We start from the raw sequence: 17,143 nt of genomic DNA on the forward strand, positions 1-17,143 counted from the left end.
AGTTTACATACAATTCATTGTCATACGAGTAATTGTGAATAACGACTAACGTGTTTTTGGCATTGAACATTGTAAAAATGATACCCATAGACTTTATATCGACTTAAATTGACTTGACTATATTGACATCAATCAAGACGTTGAAGGGGCTAGCGCCACTCAAAGTATTGTGGAAAATAATATCGTGAACCTAATATTGTGATTCGAATCGTATCGTGAGTTGAGTTTATGGTTACATGCCTATAGGAGCTATTTTTTCAAATGTCTGAAAATGTAATTTTTTGTACAAAATTGAAACGATTCTGATATAAACAAATATAAAATACTACATATACTGTAATTGTGATCAGGCCATTATCATTTTTTAAAGATTTGTTTTTGGCTTTTCTGCCTTTATTGATAGATCAAGTGGAGATTGACAGGAAAGAAGGAGAGAGAGAAGGGCGGAGACATGGTCGTCATGAATGGGACTCAAACACGCGGCACGCTGTCATTATGATATTACGATATGTAGCATGTGCCTGGACCACAAGGCCAGTGGGCGCCCCATAACATTACCTAATAATTGTGACAGGCCTATGCTTCTTTGAGAGTGTAAAAATGAAACCTTACAGGTCAATATTTACACTCGTAAGTTTTCAACACAGGGTGTTGCAGTTCGTATCTCTTTTCTGGTCACACAGGGGGCGGGATTAAAGGTTCCCCCACTGGCCTAATTAAACCCATGTTTCTAAGCCTCTCTGGCACAACAGTTCACCTCAGAACGCCAGTGTGTATTCTCCACACCCAATTTAACTCAATTTGTTGTGAACACGGAAGAAATGGTTCAGGCATCCAGTAGAACAATTAGGAGAGGCAATTATAAATATGAATTTGTCTTATGAACTACAGTACTACTACACACACGCACACATAAAGGACCATAATGGAAATAAGCTTTTGAGATGTATTGTGTTTAATAGGCTATATGTTTGACAGATATGAATTCTGTCACTAAATATGTCACTCAAACGATCAAGCCTCCAAGGCTTGCTTTAATTTCACAAAAATGTCTACCGAGAGCGGAGCTCCTTCTATAGACACTATCTCTTCACTACATCAAGGTTACTGTGAGCAAGCTGTAGCAAATTAATCTCTAGTGAAGTTAAATTAGTGGATAAAGGGGTTTCTTTATCCACTTATCTTTTCCTCAGCTCAGTTAAACTTTTGTTCAAGCTAATGGTAGGTAGCCTAGGTCAATTCTGGCTTCCATTGCCTGTTAAGACATAGAACAGCATTGTAATTTAAAAAGGTTCCCCAAGGGGGAGTAGAGAATCAACACAGCAGTAGTCCATGTTTGCCAGTGGAAAAAAATAATAATACTGAAAATCAGGAGTTACCAGATTTGAGGGTATTCCCTTGTCGATGCTCTCGAATTACTTAAATTAAAACCTTCGAGCTTAACCCCCCACTGTAAAGGGATTAGGCTGACTAAGCAGAGTTATTAACCGACTGTGTACGTGTCTTCTTTCCCATATAGTTTCCCTCGGTTTATCTAACAGCACTAACCCTGGCTCAGCACAACGTTCCCCAGCTGAATCAAACTCGTCCACTAAACAAAACCTTTGGCCCATGAAAGGGGATCCTTCTCATCCCTGACCGAAATAACACAACCTTTAAAACATGGGGTTAAAGCGTTGTTGGGGCGCGGTGGTGCAGCTTCATCAGCACCCACACCCTAGGTGGGGTTGGCAAAAAGGGCCTTCCTGTGTGGAGTTTGCATGTTCTGACCGTGTCCCCTAGGCCTATAGAGCGTCGCAGTCCCTCCCCCTTTCAGAACGACGAGTGGCCCAGGAAATGAAATGCAATGCATTCTGACCATAGGATTTTCTTTAAGTATTTATTTAAAGACGGTTACGCCGCGGACAAAGCCAACTCGGATCGTGACAAATCATGACAATGAACACAATATTTTGGGCCGATCAAATCATTAGAAAGAAGAAAATAAAGGCAGGAGACAACACTATTTGTTTTGTTTTTCTTCTTATAAATTATTTGATCGGCCCCAAAAACATGCAGCTCTATACTGCCTCCCACTGGTCAGTGCTACGTCCTACCATGGAAACTCCCCCCCCCCCCTGTCAGGTGTTAAAAGTGACGTGCTCACTCCTCATGCAATGAAGGAAGCATGAGCTCAGTTCTACGCAGTAAAAAAAACATGTTGGTTTCTATTTAAAACTTACATCCTATACACAGTAGTCTTTTCATTCAACATTTTTTGCAACAGCCTGTCGTTCCAGACCACCTAAAAGGTGGAGCGGGTGAGTGAGTGGGTGGTGGATGACGCAATGCATTAGCTATCGTAGGGTTTGATCAGTTTGTTCACTGTCTAATAACTAAAAGGTGCATACCACTGCCACATACAGTATAGGCTCTAATGCACAGCGAGTCGCGGGTTCGATTCCGTGTCACTCCCTACTATAAATAAAAATAATAATAATTAGAGGCCTGTATAGTTGAGGCTGTGTTTCAGCCTCAGAGCTTTGGCATTTTTATCACCCAGAAAGAAGGGAAGGGAAGGGAAGGGAAGGGAAAGGAAGGGAAGGGAAGGGAGAGAAGAGAGAGAGAGAGAGAGAGAGAGAGAGAGAGAGAGAGAGAGAGAGAGAGAGAGAGAGAGAGAGAGAGAGAGAGAAAGAAAGAAATAATTTAGTCTTTCTTCTGCTTCCCTGTTCTATCTCCTTTGACAGTCTCAAGAAGAAAGAAACAACAACATTGTGCTCTTGAAGAGGAAAATTATCTTAAAAGTACAAGACATCATTATATTCAGCCTCCATTTCTCAAGCTTTATCAGACACAGTACAATTCATAACAGAAGGTGATTGGTCGGGTTGTGAAGCTGACAAACATCTAGGCATCATCTTGCAATTGTCTTTTCTTAGACAACATGTCTTCTGCTTCTGTGATTTTTAGAGTGGTCTCTGCTTGAGAAGTCGTATGGATAAGCTAAAAGGTATCTTTTTCTGTGCCACATTTTTGCTATAAAGGATTTATCTTGTCAAGGATTTACCCATCAACTCTGAATATATAATGCAGCACTGAACCCTTGAGTTATATTAGCCTCTTGAATAAGCTGTCAGGTTGCTTTTGAATTCAAAGACAAAGGGTAATGCCTGTCATCATTTGAGTGAATCTGCCATCAGTTTACAGCGCCGCTTGAGGCATTAATCAAATGGAAGGGTATGGAGAATATACTGTATGTATTGTAAATTTGTACACCTATATTTTCCTCATATGGACAGCTAGGTGTGTGATTATTCATTATTGGAATGAAGCGATTGGTCCTGGAGCAAAGTTTGAAGGACGTTGAAGGTTCAGATGTTCAAAGAACTTTCAGTTTGAATCAATTATTGTGGGATTTTCTGAACCGAAAAGGGGTTTTTCTTATCTGAAACTGTCATATAATAGGCTAAAAACGATGAAGTGATATGAGTGATATTTTCAGGGCCAACTCGCCTGACACCTACTGTAGACTACCAGTGAAGCGTGCACTGCTGAAATTATAAACCAGACTTTGGAAAAGTAAATAAATTGATATGAGCAAATACACAGTGCAGCCTGGTCCATTATTAAATATTATATCAATATGAAAAATCTTGTTAAGTCTCATAGTGCATACATAGTGTGGTACAACTAATTCAGACTCATTATACAACTTATTTTGTACGTATTTTGTGTCCCAGTTTGTTGAACGAGTGTTGAATGAATGAGTTTCAGAAATTGCAATGTCAATTGCAATGTCAACCGTCTCTATGGCACCCACCTTCAGCTTGTGTCTGTGACCAAATCACAGTGATCACATGGTGTTTTGAAATTTGGGTCATTACTTTCAACAGTTACAAGCCTGATTTATGTCTCATTGTATATTGCTGTCATGCAGTGAACATAATCCATCTTCAAAGCTCACAGTGCTTCCTTTTTTTTTTAATGGCTATAATGGCAGGTTGATTGCAAAAAGCCCATAAGCTATAACTCTATCGTCATGAGCCAGCTGTGACACATGCAACATGCTGCAGTGGAGAGCTCAGAGAAATGTGTCTGGTGCTGTATGAAAACAGTCCTTTTTCCTGTGAACAGTATGTCATTTAATGACTGTCAAGCACCAGCGGCCCTCAGGCTCTAACAAAGACACGTACTGTATGTCTCAGTACCTCCCAGCTGCAGTGAATCATCAGCAGTCAGCACCAGCCGCAAAAGCCATGACAATTTCTATTTTCACTCAGAACAGCAACAGCACCGTAATAGGCCCCCACATTGTGTCCTCTATATGTGGATAACTTAAATAATTCCCCTCCGATCAAGAGAGATAGGTCCCAAAGTTTGGCCACTTTGCTGTCTGTGTGTGTTTGTCTGCGAGTGAAAATGCAACAACAAACAGACAGAAAGCGGTTTTAGTATGTGAGTGCATGTTTCCCACCAGTAAATACTGCTGACTTGCAATGGAACTTGCAATGGAACATACATTTTGTTTGTCAGTCTTAAAAATAAAAATAAATGTACGTCCAACCTGCATGAGTGCCGAAGCAATTACCATGACAGACTTTGTTCATGGCTATGTCTGCACGTTCAGGCCAAGATGCTCAGCTAGCTAACCGTAATGCTTGTGAGGACTCTGAGGAGTGTAGCAGTGGGTGAGTTAATAACGAATGGTGTTGAAAAGATTATGCAGCCCACACTCACCGTCAAGTGTGCTGATGAGTGCCCAATGCTTCTCTCATATTTGGACTTGTCTTGAATATTTTGATTTGTTTTCAGTCTACACTGAAAATGATTTGTTTTCCCAAGTATGGACAGGTACAGTAAATTCCCCCTTATGACTGCTCCACCAAACTTATGAACTGGAAGGGATGAATCGATTCAGTTGTGAAAATTATTCTCACGCTGATCTTGGGACAGAAAAAGACGTAGAAAACTCAATACCAGGGTGACACTCAACAGCCTAACAAGATGGAAGATTGCCGGGGGTAGAGTGGTTATCATTAGCTCAATGTCAACACTTGACACCGGGAGTGAGTAAATATGCAATTAACCTCTAACATAATTATAATTTAACTGATGGCTGTGACGTTGGATAATGGACTTGGAATCAGTTCCCCGCTCACTTTGCGAGTTGGAAACAGAAACCACCATTTCTGCTCAAGACACAGCAGGAGAAGCCCCACTATACGCTGTAAACAAAATATCACACTAAGTGGCAGTTTTGTCATGTCAGCCAAAACCGACAGCCTTGTTTAAGTCATGTCAGCATCCCTTAAGACAGCCCAGAAAATATCAGCCAAAGCTCTTTCTTTGTGGAATGGGCATAATATCGTTTAAGTAATGGCTAGTGATGCAAGAGTTTACTCTACACTTTGAAATGTTGCATTGGCAACTTTTTAACAACTATATAGCATATCATGTCCCACAAAAGTTGGCTGTTTAAGCAATGACAATCATCCTTCCATAAATGTATAGCAAAAAAACAGGAAGAAGAGGCTATTGGAGAACCTGATTTGTTCCAAACCAAGTACTCTTTTGCCACAATCATTCCCACTCACACTCATTCCCCTGTACAGTACAGTATAGGGGAGACAATGCATTTCATCCTGGCATTTGCCAAGGCACCAATTAAGGCAGAACTGCCAGTCAAAGCGAAGACTGGCCAATCACAGCACTTCGTCACTGGACATGCTTGCAGAGACTCATGGGTAATGAAGTTGAGTTGAGTTGATAGTGCTGCTTTAATAGCACCTCTCATACAAAACGGGGTATTTTTGAAAGTCAGAGTTTGTGTAGGAAACATCCCTGCGTGCAATACATTTGAAATGCATTGTCTTTTATCACTGAGCTTTCAGCTTTCACTGAGCAATCAGCTTTCACTGTTTTGATCTTTTATGGTTTTTTTAACCCTCTAAGACCCAGTGTTGCTTTTTAGCAATAATAATTATTATTTTAATTAATTATTATTATACATTTTTTCTGTTCTTTTTTCACCTAAACGTCATCAGTGATGTTCATTGCAATGCCATTTCAATGCCATTGGTCATAATATTTGCATATAAATACCCCCCACAGAGGCTGAAATTCACACAAATACAAAATGTCTGGATTTTGAACATTAAATGTTCAAAATCCAGACATTTTGTATTTGTGTGAATACAAACAAATTTTGTTAACCTAAGACTTTTGACCTTTACCCTAATAAAAGTAGGTACAATAATTGTAATATAGATTACTAATTAATAATATTTTTTTGTGATCATTACAATGTCTAGAACATGTTTTATTCATTATTGTGAAAGATATCCCCCAAATGTAAATTATTAATTTATTATATTATTATATAATTATTATACATTTTTCATCAAACTTCTTTTATTTATTTATTTTTAACATATTTTTAGTCTTAGTTCTAGTAGTACAAAGTAGTAGTAAGGTTGAAATCTATTTTTTGCAAGTAGAAATTAATGCGGGTCTTAGAGGGTTTGGATGTAAGAAGCATCTTTTCCACTATCCTCATAGCTTCAGTTAGGGTACTGTATACCCAAGGGGGCTTATATCTTTGTTCTGCTGTCAAAACACACAGATCACCTGGAAAAATCAAGACAGAAGATAGAAAAATAAAGCAACATTAACCCCCTACAAGTTGATGCAAAATTCATAACGGCCTTTCAAAATACTTCCAAGAGTTCCTCTATTTTGCTAAATTATACCCAAGTCTTGCCATGTCTTTTTGAACTCCATGAGGAAGAAAAGCTTCGCAGGCCGCTCTAAAGAACAAATCGGGTTGAAATGTTTAGGTGTGTTCATGGCAGGACGAGAAGCAGAAGAGCACTTAATGTGACACTTCCTGTTAGTCCGTGGGTAAATGTACATAGATCGCAAAAGGACACTTCCTCTTAGCCCCGGGATAAGTAACTGTACATGGATCGCAACAAAGTGAGTGTGACAGCAGTGCCGGCTCATGTGGCGGAGACAAAGATTTCCTTTGTCTTCCGGTCTCATGTAGCGAGCGAAGCCCCTTATATGGCTCCTCACAGTGGGTCAATAATGAATGGAGCAATTAGCAGTGATTATAAAGTGAATTGTGGGGCCTGTTTATCACGAGAGCATGTTCGATTGATCCAACCCCCTTTGAGAGATGACTGCTGATGACGGACTGACACACACACACACACACACACACACACACACACACACACACACACACACACACACACACACACACACACACACACACACACACACACACACACACACACACACACACACACACACACACCCCCCTTGTCTGCCTCCAGGAAGGCTTGGCACAGGTGAAGACAGAGACCATGGGTTTTGTGTCCTTGTTGGCTTGTGGACACTTCATGCCTGCCTCCCATCATTTTTGAGATAACAAGTGCAGGGTACAGAATTAGCGCTCTAAAGCAATCACAACAAAGACATTTGGCAAATATGTCATGGAGATAATCCTGTTGCAAATGCTCTGTCACTTGTCAGCTGGGCTTTATATATATTGTCACACTTTCATCCCGAATAGGCTATGGATTTGGTCACATCTTACTCATATGCTGTATTCATGGTTCATTACATACACTCGGGGCTTCGTCACATTATTTGCCAGCATGGACCAGAACAGCGTCTTTCCAGCATGGACCAGAACAGCGTCTTTCCAGCTTGGACCAGAACAGCGTCTTTCCAGCATGGACCAGAACAGCGTATTTCCAGCATGCACAGGGAACTGCTTTGTTCTGTGTTTGTTCTGCATTTCAATACTGCTCACACTGGGCATGTATTGCACACCTGCTGCCCACCTTGGTTCCATCTGTTATGGGCCTTCCCTAGCCTTTCATGTCAAGAGTTCTTTAGCGAGTTTCTCTTTCCCTATTGAGGGTGTAAGGACAAAGAAATGATCCCACACTGCACATTTTATACATGTTTGTCTGTTTTATTTCATTTGACAATTACTTCAGTTTCACAAAGCATGTTACAACTGCTCTCTCTCATATATAGCCTATACACAGTATAAAATTCATTATAATGAGCTATTCAGCCGAGTGTTGCATGGCTGCAGTAGAGTGCATGTCAAGGTCTTTTCCAAAGGACCTGCATGTGACCCAGAAAGAAAGGCTGTCTGTTCCCCTGGGTATATGAATGTTTGTTTTGGAATGCCTGTTGTGTTTGATCAAGAAGGGGAGGCAGGCAGCAGGGGGGAAAAGGACTCATGGGATGAGGATGAATGAGTCCACAGAAAGACTGATGACCAGCTTACTTAATACTTATGCCACGTCTGGGCCTCCTAATGTACAGTCACATGTCGTCCTTCAATATCAGTTTAGTTATTCTTCAGTCTGTTAATATCGGTCCCAGGAGCCATAAGAGTGTGGGGGCTTGGAGGAAGTATCGGAGGGAGTGGGCTGTATAACTGGAAGAATCAAGATTAAACACTGCGTGCGTGGGAGCAACAGTGGTGATGGCACAGGCGTGGCAATTTATCAAGCACTATTGTCTGGCGGAGGCACATCAAACTAATCACTCTAGTAGCTGTCCCTCAACAAAAGCCTTGGCAATATCCTGCATGACGCATCGATCTGCATTTAATTCCCCAGTCCCAGATGTTGGAATTTGACGCCTCTTAGAGTCAAATTCCACAGCATTCATTGCCACTGCCAGTGGCTCAGGACAGGTACATTGGTTGTCTTGAAATTTGCGGTTCGACCACTGGCTTCTACTGGCTGCCTGTAAAGTAAGATGCCAACCACTGATAAGATCAATATTCCCATATATATATATAGGTGTTAGCTTGTATAGCTTTGATTCAGCATAGCCTATACTATAGGCTATGCTGAGTCAGATCATTGCTATAGGTGATGCCATCAAATCTAGATGTTCAAGCGCCACAGGTTGCATGCATGGATGAAAATTGTACGTCGTTCAGCAAGTGCAAATTTGTCCATTCCAGGAAGGATTTGAATGGGAGCCAGTAAAGATGGGAAGGTGACGGACAACTAAATCCTCAAATTCCATTCTGTAGATACTGTACAGGTATGGAATTGTATAATATGTAACACATTATCAAATAGAGTTGTGTCACCGCATTTAAAAGGTTGAGAATTGCTGTGTTAGCAGTTATCAAGCTGACAAAGCTGAATCTATCAACACTGCATAGTGCATATAGTAAACCTCCTAGGCTACAGTCAGTTGGTCATAATTAATATCAGTACTTTCACACCCAGCCTAGTAGGTAAGACATAGTAAGATAAATACATAGTAAAGGGCTCAGTGTTAACTCAGAAGAGTGTACACATTGAACCAATGGTCAATTTGGTTAAATTAAAATTAAATAACAATTCAATAATAACTCAATTTAAGCGACTAGGGTACAGTATGTGTGCACACGTGCTCCAATTTCTCTTGCGATATGCAAATATGTGCAATTGTTTGGTTCTTTGATGGTGTAAAAAACTAAAAGGTGCCATTACTTAAATGAACAGATAATTGTTTAAATGACATGTTGTAACTGTCTATAAAAGTAGAGGAACAAAAGTTTCATTAACTTGTTTTCTCTTAAAAAGGCTCCCAAAGCATACTTTCATCATGATTGTGTTTCTTTGTTGCATAATATGCAAATAGCTCATAATCCATAATATGCATTATTATAATATTATAATTATATTATAATTCTGCATTGCCGTAATTGTGTCTGGGTTGAATTTGCAAATAGATTTGCATAACATCATGCAGGTAGGAGTCAGCAGAGGATTGACCAACCAGGAGTTAAGATGGTAGCCTAGCCTACTGTCTGAGCTCAAGGGAGTACACTCCCAGAAGCTATCAGTTAAGATGTCTCTCAAGACCATTAAAGCTCACCTCGGTACTTTTGTTAATTTTTGTTTGTTTAAATGTGTTAAAGCGCAAATAACGTGCATTTTAAAACGGCTTTTAATATTTAATATCATATTGTCTATGTCCCTCAAAGTTATTTCTAATGGTTTGAGCCTCAATTACCACATATAACCAGTCCTTGTCATTTCTTTCTGGACTTTGAAAGCAGTTATAGCTGCAGTACCACAATGTCCTGAGGTGGTGGGGGTGCTGATATGCAGATTATTTAATATTTGAGTCATTATAATACTGATGCTAGATAAAACCAGGCTTGTATTCCTTTCCATGCCAGCTTGGAAAATCAACAATGGTGGACATTGTAAACAAAGTGGAAATGCAAATTTGGAACTGAAGACTGAAGAAGAGGAGGAATTATACAAAGTAGGGTGACATTGATGACATCACGGTGAGGACAAAATCAGTTGAGCTGTTCCTGAGAGCAATTTCCATTAAAGCACTCATATGATATGAAAGCCTGATTGTTCAAAATTGGTTATTTGTGGGGAAAGAAAACACATATGGGAGCCCCAAAAACACAAAAGAAATTTAAAAAGTAGAATTGTATAGGTTTTAGGTTTTAATTTTATAGGTTATAGGTCCTATAATACAGTCATTTATAAATACATTCGTTGTCCAATGCATCAGGTTAGAGGAATGGACTTCTCTCCCTCTCTCTGAGACGAAGGAGATGGACAGTTCCTGAGCATCCTCGTCATGAATTGAATTGAACCACACGAACTCCAGCATCCCTATTCTGAGGGGAACATTCACCAAAAAGCAGATTGACAAGCTCATTCTTTTGGACTATTTTGGGCAAAGAGATTTGGTGTAGACGGAAAAAAGCAGCCCGTTACACGATATTACACCCTACTAAGCCTGTGGGATTGGCTTGGTTATACTAATATTTTTTTTGTAATAACGCTGTCATTGCTCCACTGACTTGGTCCCTTAGGTAACCTGCCACCCCTGTCTGTTTTTCTTGTTTATACATAAGAAGCTCACTGTCGTACTATGGGGTAGAAAACCAGAAGGCATTTCTGAGCCGCTGAGAAGCTGTTTACGCAGCGGCTGTGTTTTATTGGATTTGGACCTTTTCATACTTCGCATCATTGACTTCATACCCTTTATCAAAAGGGATTTAATAGTGAAAGTAAGGAATGAAAGTAAGGATGAAGTCAGACAGAGGCAAAGTTTTCTTTCTCTTATAGTTAGCTTTAAACCCAGTTTTGCATGGACACACACACACACACACACACACACACACACACACACACACACACACACACACACACAATTTAGAAGACACTTATCCAGAGCCACTTACAAGTGTGTGATTGGGATAAGCATGAACGCTAGTCAACAAACAACAAGGTAAATAGTCACATAAGTATAGCGTGCAGAAAGAAGTTGCTCAAAGAACAAAGTAACAAAAAAAACGTGTGCACGACTGCACGTGCACGCACGCACACACACACCTCAAGGTGGAGCTTAAGACCTTATCAACAGCATAGTGGGTGCATATGGTGCAATATACTGTAACACTACAATCTGCTGCCTGCTGTCTGTCGCCCTCCGATTACTCCAAGGTTCATTGCAGCATCCGTTTGCCAAATTGTCAACAACTCCCTTGTGCGTTATGCAATATCAACAACCTACCATGTGATATCACACATCCCAACATGTGCGTCCAGAACACACTTGCCCCCAAATTGGTCTCTCACCTTTTTTTTTAACCTATTTCTTAAAGGTTGTGTCAGTGTTTGTCCCACACCCGACCCCTTTACTGTGCCCCGCCCGCGTGCGTGCGTGCATGCACACACACACACACACACACACACACACACACACACACACACACACACACACACACACACACACACACACACACACACACACACACACACACACACACACACACTCGCTAGTTCAAGTGTGCCTACATGTGTGTCTTTTCTTCCTGCATGTTGTATGTCTGGTATTACTCATGTCCAACCACTGCAATTAACGTCGGGTGCTATTTATGTTATGTAGAAAATAATATGAACAGAACAGAATAAATAACGATAATAAATAATCGTATAAATGTAATTTTTTCAGGAATAGCAGACAAACTCACGCTCCCTCTCTCCCCCTCTCTCCCTCTCAAATACTGTAATCAGATCAGCCAAAACAGCTAGGACAGTAAGGACACCCCAAAATCTGGGATCGGGGTCAACCCAAAAAGTCTGGCATCGGACGGGCTCTAATTATACGTATTAACTATCCAGGCAAAAATCCAGACACAGGTCTGTTCCAGACGTTTCCAGACCACTGTAAATGTTAAATGAAGGACGGGGAAGGCAACATGGATCACTGGAGTGTCTGTGTTGATTAATCAATACTACTTCAAATCACCTCATCCCACATGCATTAGTTTTCATCTGTATGCATCGTCATCATCATCGAAGGATTAACCCAATTTGGGCGGGAACCCCTTTTGGTGTTAGCATTATGTTATGCTTTAGCAATTGAAAAATAGCAGATCTACAAGCTCATAGCGTCTGCTATTTTTGAAAAATCGTGAAAAGTCTTTGAATATATATTCTATGAGTTTCAGATTTTTTTTTTGCTTTGCTTCTGGAGGGTACCTGGAACAGGTTGGCGGCCAATTACATATAATTGTTTGGGGTTAGAAAGATGAGGTTTTTCAGAAAAAAAATACATTTTAAAAATATTTATTTTAAATTTCAACGTCAGGCCTAAATGGGTTAATACAATCAAGGTGTTCATCTCCTCCCATGTCTTTTTTCCATTGGAAAATAATGACTCTTGGCCTCCATCTAGCCAAGGTAGTTATTATCCATTATAGTTTCAGCAAAATAAAACTTTTATGAACTTTGATGCAAAGTCAGGTTTAAATTACATTTATTGTTTCCAGCCTAATGAAAGATTACTACAGCAATATTATAAGTAACGTGTAGAGACTACATCTACATTTATATATATTACCGGTATATAATCGAAGCTGAAGCATAATTACAATTTATCAAAAGGGGACAAAATATTTTCTTTGTGATTCTCAATCCCGCCGCAGTATGTCCGTCCTCTCTGAGGTGAACCTGTCCTGACATGGGGGGGATGGGGGGGGGCACCTCATTAGAGGCCCTTTGACCTTTTCCAATTGAACAGACCAATTGATGATATTCACACGGCTGCCATCTTGCCAGCAAGGTGATACCTAGGTGACACTTCCCATAGAGAGCCCATTCAACGAGCACTTCCAAACTCCAGCACTTAGGAAAAAAATCATTTTATGGGCAAGTAACTCGTAAAATGTCTACGGTGGATTTTTATGAAACAAACACTTTACAGATTGAAAGAGGATAATTCAAGCTTTCCCTACAGCTGCAATGTTGGTGATAGTCACCTAGGTATCACCTTGCTGGCAAGATGGCATCCGTGTGAATATCATCAATGGTCATGTAGCATTTTGAATACTGATATCCAACCCACTGACATTTATAAGAGAGAAAGGACACATTGCTTCCAGGTACCACTGACAAGCTGAAGAGGCTTTTCATGGATGAAAGAAATAAAAGAAAACTGCTTCCGTGTTGGCAAAATATGTCCCATGCTGTGTTGAAGAGTATGAGTCACTGAATGAGTCAGTGCAGACTATAGTTTCCACTTTCCAGATCAATCCCAGCAAGCCAAAAGACGTCATGATGACGTTATGATGACATCCTCCAGTGACTCCGGTGACGTTCTTCACCAGTTAAAATAATATAGCTTATTCTGGGCTAGATCTGACTAGTTATGATATGACTTAAGTTGATGTGGCCTCTATCGGACTCTCTCAGATTCATCCAGGAACGTCTGTCTTAGTGGGGATACCAGTACTGTGTGGTGTGTAAAATGTTGTTTCATTGGAAGGTATAGAGGCAAAATGGCATGTATTTTTAGTAAACCTTATCTCACAACCAAGGGGTACATAATAGCCTAACTGTAGTTAAGAAAATCAATGACAAATCAAATGGGACAAATATCGGTACCGCCTGTACTCAACTCAGCCATGACTGTTTTGAAAATTAAACTAACCTTAATGTCCAACATGCATATTGTATATTTTACTCGTTTGACGCTCAAAAACAGAACAAGCTAATTATACTGCTATAATTAGCTTGTTCTGTTTTATGATCAACCATTTAAGAGAGTTATAGCCTCATCCAACTATAATAGGACAGGGATTCACAAACTTGTCCATGCCCTAAGCACAGGTCTCTGGCCAATGGCCCGGCATTGGAGAGAGTTATAGCCTCATCCAACTATAATAGGACAGGGATTCACAAACTTGTCCATGCCCTAAGCACAAGTCTCTGGCCAATGGCCCGGCTTTAAAATGAATACATGAAAATAGCCAACCTACAGGCTCACAACGCAACGTGAGCTAAAGCAGGGATAAGCCACATATTCCATCTGGCACATTAACCTTACACATTGCATTTGTAACTTAATTAAAAACTTAAAATTCATTCATTCCTTAATCGTGACACTAATACTCCAGGTCACATTTTAGCTGGAGTAGTCTTGATCCATGTAACTCAGCTGAACTCAACGTAAATTTATATTATAAGCGCTACATACAGGTTAAAACAAAACGAGCAATACAATTCTAGACAGACATTACATAAAAATCCTCCAGAAACGTATAGGCTGTTCCAGAAAGGTCACAGCAGTGATACGTGTCCACTGTCCGGGGAAAAGCTCAATCAATATATTCAGTGTACTGTACAATATACAATATGCATTCACGTTCGCAAATGATCTCTGATGACTTGTTGTTGACTGAATTGTTAGTTTGGAATTGTGAGTATGGCCTTTAAAGACATTAGAAAACACAATTTAAATGTGTTTTGTTACTCCTAGTCCTAATGGCATATTTGTACCAGTTCTGAGTTCTCCTTGAACATTAAGCAGAACATATAGCAACAATTTGCATATGCAATTCTCCTGGACCATGCAGAATAAGGCGGGTAGATGACATTATTCCTCTGAAAGTCACATTTACAATGGATCTAATCAGAATCTTTGTTTCCTTTATCCCCATTGTGCATATTTTGTCCTTTCGATTTAGCCTGCAGTGCCGGGTCCAGAGGGCTAAAATCTATTCCAATTATCCTCCTGCTCCTGAGGCGGAGGTTTTGTCCCGTCCTTGTCCTTGACTGGCCTGCATGCTGTTTTTGCATCTTGCATCTCATTAGGATCATAAGTGCTCACTGCAGCAGAGAGGTGCGTAACCCAGAATACCTTCATCTGGGCCAGATAACCAAATTTCAACCCCTTGTTCAGAGTTTTCCCCATTTCCGGTGATAAATGTTTCATCTGCAATCAACCGTATTGACAGCTTGCATTTCGACAATTTTCAGTGTGCGACATCGCCGTATACAACCAAGTATACTTTCGTCTTAATATGGCCAATAAGGAGGCCGGCACAACTTAATTCATTATGGTGTTCCAAATCCTCACTATTGGAAGGGTTGTGTATAATATAAACTTTAAGCACTGGAAAATATTGTCAGGGATTAAAGTAAAACCTAAACATTTTAATGTATCAATATTTGATAAGCTTTTGAACAATATATTGAATATTTGAATAATTATATATACTGTACTGTAAGAAACAAGAGCACTCCATACAGAGGTGTTTAATATGCCATGGCCACGGGTGCAGAATTATGAAAGGTAGCTCGAATGCATTTTTTTAAGCAATAATAATCATCATCATCATGATCAACATATTATGCCAAAGGGGTGTCGTCCTAGTAATAATAATAATCATCATAATACATATGATTATTATTTGTATAGGACAAAGCACTTCACACAGAATCAAAGATCCTGAAGGAAGAATTGTGTGAGGACATAAAATATCATAAAAGAAAAGACTGTATTCTGGTAGTAAAAGCCAAAGTAGGTATATAATTACATGGGTGTTTAAAAGGGTAATGACATTCATTTTAGATTTTATGACCTTTATTACAACCCATACAACCTGAACTTTGAACATTCAGTGGATTTTCTGTGGTCTGGGGGTTTTTGCTGTTGTGTTCTGAAGCCTTTTGAGCTGCAATGAAATCAGGCACACATTCATTCATGTTGTGAATGTGTAAAAAAAATCATGGAACAGCCCGGCAACATGGCGGTTCCCACAACCATTTGAGTTCCCCATAGAGCTGTAATATAATCTATAGAGAACGGATTGAGGAGCGATAGCCCCGCCCCCCCACTATTCAATTCAATGGAAGTTGCTCAGTGGCGTTTTGAAGCCACAACGAAACAACAGATCGGTTGGCCCCTCGCGCTGTTCTTGTGGTACCTCTACGTCATGTCCTACGTCACGATTCATTCATAGATGTAACCTGGGCCTGCAGTACCACTTTTGACCAGTAGGGACGGCGGCTTCAACGTTGCCCAGCCATTCTGAAGGATTGGAATTCCCCCTTCGTTTCAAGGTAGCTGCTGTTTTATCTCTGGCATGACCTTTGTGATGCCAGAAACTGTGTGTTAAATGAGGGTAATGGAGAAACTCGGCCTGCATGGTGATACCAGAGGCCAGCTCAGCAATAAAAAAAGTAATATCCCCGCAGTTAAAGATCATCAGTGATATGGTGGAATGTACGCATGATTGTAGGGATAAGGGCCAGACATCTAGATTGGGGAAAGATGCCCTTGGAGTTGGTTGGTTGACTATAGTCCCCTCTCTCTCTCTCTCTCTCTCTCTCTCTCTCTCTCTCTCTCTCTCTCTCTCTCTCTCTCTCTCTCCTCCTCCTGTGCCTTCATTAAGCGCTCTCCGTCTCCGCCTCATTTCCTCCATCTGATTCTCTATTTCACATCAATAATAATTTGCCTCCGATATTTTTTGCAGGATATAATAAGTTCAAAGATATTCGTCTTTCGGTTTTTTGTGTAAAGACTGTGGTAATTGTTGGTAGTTGCGACCGAAAATCGCAGTTAACTATGGAATTGTGCATTTGCCTCCAGTGTGTGTGTTGGTTGGTCTGGGTGAGAGAGCACGTGACATCATCAGGGATGGAGCATGTGACATCACGTGACATCATCAGGGATGGAGAATCAATATTAAGCCTGTGTGTGTGTGTGTGTGTGTGTGTGTGTGTGTGTGTGTGTGTGTGTGTGTGCCCTCGCCCTTTAGGGCGAGGTCGCTTCTCGCCCTCAGGTGTCTTTCTGGTAATAGAAAAGTGTCAGG

The sequence above is a fragment of the Protomyctophum parallelum genome (assembly GCF_964188405.1).
Source record: "Protomyctophum parallelum genome assembly, chromosome: 1".
Classification (NCBI taxonomy): Eukaryota; Metazoa; Chordata; class Actinopteri; order Myctophiformes; family Myctophidae; genus Protomyctophum; species Protomyctophum parallelum.